The sequence below is a fragment of the Dendroctonus ponderosae genome, unplaced genomic scaffold (assembly GCF_020466585.1).
Source record: "Dendroctonus ponderosae isolate FM_Combo_2020 unplaced genomic scaffold, Dpon_F_20191213v2 Dpon_F_20191213_6, whole genome shotgun sequence".
Taxonomy (NCBI): domain Eukaryota; kingdom Metazoa; phylum Arthropoda; class Insecta; order Coleoptera; family Curculionidae; genus Dendroctonus; species Dendroctonus ponderosae.
In genome coordinates, this window is record NW_026018814.1 from 6,011,698 (window position 1) to 6,017,812 (window position 6,115).

Genomic DNA, 6,115 nt, shown 5'->3' on the forward strand with positions numbered 1-6,115 from the left:
CCCTTAAAAGGAATGACGCCAATTTTGAATCACCCTGTATGTTGGTAATTCTTTAAAGGTGCCTCTAATTTGGTAAAGTTATATTTATTTTAAATAGTTAGATTCAGCACAGAATTTCAGTTTTCTCCCGTTTTTCAAGTAAATTGTTGGAACTCCAAGTTGGAAATGGCACCAATGATTAATTGAATTATCTGTATTGGAGGGATTCAAAAGTTTCAAATTCTAATAAAATGCATGAGTCTTGGTACATATAAGAAAAATATTGTAGTAATGATTTTTCGAAGCAACGCAATCCTAGATCCTCCATTGTAAATAATACGCGGTTTTATTAACTAATAGTTTTATTAACCAAACAAACATAATATTATTACGCAAAAAATAGGTTGCAACTGGTCCAATTTTGCGTTCATATTATGCGCGTATATTTGGCAAACTTGCCTGACAATTTCCACAGATATTATTCGCTATGGTGGATGTGACCTGATATTTTCGTTGCGTTCCATCAAATTAATTAAACTTTTTTGCTTTCAGCATTTAATTTTCCCTCGTTTGCTTGTATTGAAATTGATTGTGTTAGCTGATGTTGTGGCAAGGATTGCCTGGAAAATATCAGCCCATCACAATCAAAGGTAAACTATGGACTTGACTAATCCATTACATCCAAAATCCAACTGGCCTATTGCAATTCCTTCATGGAAATTGGTTTCATTCTGCACAAGTAAGCTCATGTCAATACACTAAGACTGAACAGAAAATATTAACAACAATAAAAATGCAAAAATTAATTTACATCAGCAATTACGAACAAAATGCTAATATTTATTGTAAATAAGAGATGTAATTCTCTAATTCATAAAGAATTTGAAAGACAAACATTTATTATGCAAATTTATTTTGCGGCATGCCGAATGTGGTAAATAACATACGATATAAAAGCGAAATGATAAGAAAGACGTGCTGTGTTAATTATCAGCTTTCGTTTTCCTATTGAAGACCTTTGGCGTCTACTGTCAATCACCCTGTACATATAAGGAAAAAACATAGTACGTATTTTCGATATAAATGTCCTGCAATAAATCGTTCAAAAATTCGAATAAAGTTCGCCATTTATGAAATGTAAAAGCGATAAGAGCGTCAACACCGCACATTCGTCAAGTTGCTTTAACCAGTGAAGTTTATTTGAAAACCCAGGAAACTATGAAGTAAAAGGTTTCACGCGTCTTATGCAGAACACTTCAGCAGAATAAAACTGTGAAGATTTGCTATGATGAGAGCTGTGCAAACAAAAGCATTACCACTTGAGAATCCGACTTGCTTATACTTCCGTATTTAAAGTTGCTAAGATTGTAAAGCGTTAATCACATTAAGAATATGTTCACATGAAATAGTTATACATACTGGCAAAGCCATTATTTTCCTGAAATTGAATTCTAGTTATAGCCGGTATGGTATATGGGGAAAATTACTTTGCATTAAAAATAACATTTTCCTATAATGCTATGTGCCATATCCACGTACTTTTCTCCTTCGCTGTTTTCATTTAGGCGTCGTCACGCCTTGAAAATGTATATCAAAAAAGTAATAAAAGCTTTGTGAAAAATTGGAATTTCTGAAATTTTATTTATGTTCAACGCGTACATTTTTAGGGAAACCTTTATACGCTTTTCCGAAACGAGAAGGTGTAGACTACACAAGTTAGCATTACATTAAATGAAATATTAGAGTAAACAGGATAAATTGACTAAATTGTGATCCGAAATTATACAACTAAATTATGTAAGCTGTTACTTCTAATCTCTATATTGGTAAGTATATTAGAAGCATCGTTGAATTTTTCAGGTGCAAAGTCACGCAAAAAAAATATAATTATAACGTTTTCATACGCGTTTTAAAATGACAAATATTAAGGAAATTTCTTTGAGCGGAAACATTTGCAACAGTTGACAAATTTTCGAGAAGTTGTTGAGGTGATATTCAAACTGAAGCCTGTAGTCTACAGAGTGTCCTGTAAAAGTAATATCAAATATATTAAGTAGTTTGGATTTTGATTCATTTATTTACTTTCGCGATCGTGTAAAACTAATATTTAATTATAGTTATAGCGATCTGCGAATATAATGTTACATTGACCCACATGTCGTCTTAGTCAGACTGACGTATATTTTTCGACATGAAATACTGTAACATTTTGCACAAGTTATTTGCATAAGAATTTATCCAGAACAGGAAAAAATAGAATCACTTCAACAACATAACAAGCAACACAACAAACTAAAGTTAAACGGAAAGTTCATCAATCACATTTTACAAAGCAGTGCTATTTATGATCAGAGAACACAGGCAGCACAGAATACCTTGAAATCACTGGTTGAAAAAAGTTAAATGGAAAACCCTTTTCGGATTTGCGGATGAAGTCACTTAACGAACTATCATAGAAAATTATAAAACCGTAGCAACATATTCTATGTCATTTGCCCTAGTTAAGTGCTTAATATTTTCCTTTCGTCATTAAAAAATGGGCGGACGATATTTCAACTTTGCCCCGGGATTTGAAACTTCCGAAGTAATAGCCCTTCCACATCATAACCAGGTTCTCTAATCATCTCGAACTTTCCTAATTATAAATTCCTTTATTATGCTACACCTGATTTAAAAGTTTGCAGTACATTTCAAAGTCGCTTGCATGCTACCCATTTTAATTAAAGGGCCTTAATGCATTTAAGCTGGTATAATAAGTAGAATTTTCAGCGCTTTGGAAGTTTGCCTCCAATTTGTTGGTACTAAACATCCTGCCGAGTCTAGTCTGTTATCTTGGATTAAGCGCTCGTTATGGGATTTTTATACGCTCTCCGGGGTCTAGGATAATCACTATGTACTAGGATATTGATAATGGTTTGCTAATCTTCTGGTTGACGACTACATGGGACCCGATAATTTAAACAGATTTTGAAGGAAACTTAATTGAGAAAGACTAAGCAGATTAGAAAACCCAACAAGATACCAATTGAATATTAAGTTCCATACGAACAACGGACAATGAAAAGCGACATACATATCTATTAAGAAGTCTGATGAGTCACTTACTGAATGTGTTTTTTGCAAGATATTAATGTGAAACATATGGATGAAACGTAATTTTACATTTTGTTCGTGAGCTCGTAAGCTCTACTTTTTACAAGCATACTTCCCCTAAAGTCTCGTGCCTAACGCACAAATACGTATTGAGCTTCCATCGATTTCTAAAAGCTCTCCGGAATGGCTAAGCATCAAACTGAATAAAAACAATAAAAAAGCATGTTTTTGGTCCGACCATTATTCAACATCTACTATGATATAAAGTTCAAACGGATTTTGCAAGATAAAGCCCTTTCCTTCCATCATTCTTTCTAACGATATCGACTTCCGCAAAGTAGCGCCATTCCTGAGCATTCATTAATTTTATTGAGCTGTACTTGGATATGCCCTAAAATATGTCCAGTCATTTATCCTTGCACAAAAATCAGTTGAATAGTTTCTCACAAAATTCAAAACTTGTTAGCATGAAAATTTTCATTGTTGGTGAATATTTTCCCATCTATTAATTCATTCATCTAATGATTTAGACATAATATTTACTGACTAACACAAACGTACATGAATGATACAACATGCCATTTCAATTAAATATTTTATTTACAGACATAACTCAGAATTGCAAGTGAGCTATTAATTAACTGATTAACCATAATTGATCAGTTCTGGTCCTCTATAATTATTTAATTATTTAAATTCTTACAATGACAAGGGCTATTCAAATCAATGCCTACACACAGTTACTTTTTACATTCAAATTAATACAACAGGTGACGGCCAGACAAAAATGCATATAAAGAAAAGTGGTGCACGAAAATACTGAACGATAAAAGAGAAATTCTATGAACAGTAGAAGATCATCATGAGAGATCAAGGTTTTTCGAATTAATTCGAACAAATTTTCGAATTAGTTGCGCAACGGGAATCGTAAAAGAACTGCATACTACAAGGAGCAGAAGCTCAAGGTAGTAAAATTGTAAAAGGGCAAAGAACACCAAAAAATTAAGGCTAAGTGCACAGAAAATTGTGCACCGACGGCAATTTTCTAAAAGGCTGACTTAGACACAAAGGAAGATCTAAAAGTATGAGGGTGTTAAATGATCGTTTAAATTGCACATCTCTTTGGGCTAAAGAGGGATTGTGTACTTGCTGTTATATCCGTTAAAAATTCTAGTTACCAATTCAAGTTGGCTTGATTCGTTGCCCAATTACTACATATAATTAATTAGCACTATGAATTATTGGAAATTAACGTATGATGTTAGTGGATACCATAATTCTTCTATTATTTCAAACTGTTCGACTAATATTACTGGGTAATCACAGTAATTATCCAACATTACATACAAATGGGAAACTGAAATTGGGCAAGCTTCTGTGAAAATATACAGTAATTGCTCATAATGCAACAGGAGCTTTAGTTCACTTTCAAAACTAATTACGATTTAATTGGCACATACAAGTGCTGCCATGTTCTGGGATAATACATTATTTTGATGCCGAAATTATTATTACCCTTTCAAATAGCAGTACGATTATTAGAAATTTACTAGCTATTAAATTGTAAACTACCTAGAATCGACGTTTATCTTTAAATATTATACGAAGCTACATAAAGTAAAGTAAGTTTTGCTCCTGTGTTCACTTGATTAATTATATGATGATGGCATGATCCTTCCATGATACCCATAATATACCTGATAATAATAGTATTTTTAGACATTCTCTTCGTCAGAATATCAACTGGTTGAACAAGAGAACCACTGTTCAGAAATTAACAATTAAGCAGAAACAAATTACTTCAGACTTTAAATCAGCATCTGATCGGATAAATATTGCCCTTGGCTTAACTTAATGAGAAAAATCTGTAGTTGAACTTGTGATATAAACGTAAAATAAATCTGAAAAGTGTATGTAAGTCCTCAAATACTCCTTCAGTTGCTCCAATATATCGTTCAACGTATTGCACATTGCACCAGGCTCCTTTATATATACAAACCTCTTGAATTTAGTTGTAGAGTCAACATTGAACTACTTTAGATTCTAGGTTCACATACAAATTGCTTTCACTGCCGGTTATCCCATTGCATGCATTCGAGAAGCCCTTGTGCCAGTGTAATGCATTATAACGAGCGTCGGTAACCACTTGAATGCCGTATTGTCCATTATGTGATCGCTGAAGAGGTTCAGTATTGCACGCCACAATAAGTATTGTTAGTAGTATTATCGGCTACTATGTGGTGTATATTGTGTGTTATTTGTAACTAGTATTGATGGTAAAACGATTGTTGGACAACGTCCGAAACTGTATAAAACGTACTATGACATGACATGAATGAAAGCGTTGAATTGTTATTACCATTAATTCCACCGATTTTTTCAAAATAAAAAGAAATATGATTTTTCAAAAGAATTTTGTTGCGCCTAGAAAATGTTCGAAATGAATCAACGATGAAAGACTCTGCCAGTAGTTTATGATCAAAGCACTTTTTGACTTTCAGTAATACTCCCTAATCTAATCATTTCTTAATATAAGGTGCCGGTGGCGTCAGTTTGAAAGGGGTAAATATGGAATTATTTATTTTCAATCATCACTACAATTACCACATAATGAAATATTCATAGCAGATAATTATATTTACATTTAGGAATGTTTTCCGGGCTTCTTCCTGACGTTTCGTCCACAACTGCGGTTGACATTTTCAAAGGCGATGAGGCAGTGGGCGAAGTGATCTCCCATGCTTTCCGACTAAGAATGATTCAACTGCTGGATTCCCAGTCGTATTTATGCCGCCCAGCCGTGTGTGCTCATGCGTGGGGGATGGGTGGGGGTTCCAACGCTTCGGCGCACATGCTGTTTGGCGCAAAACGCGCTTGCAATCTGGATTGAGTGCCGTAATTTCTTCTTTTCTGTTGAAATTGTTTTGGTGTTTAAATATTTCAATGGCCTCCCTGGTGAGTCTCGGGTAGTATCTTTCAGATTGGTGCAGAATGTCAACTTCGTCGAAGCGTATTTGGTGGCCGTCTAGTAGTGCGTGCTCCG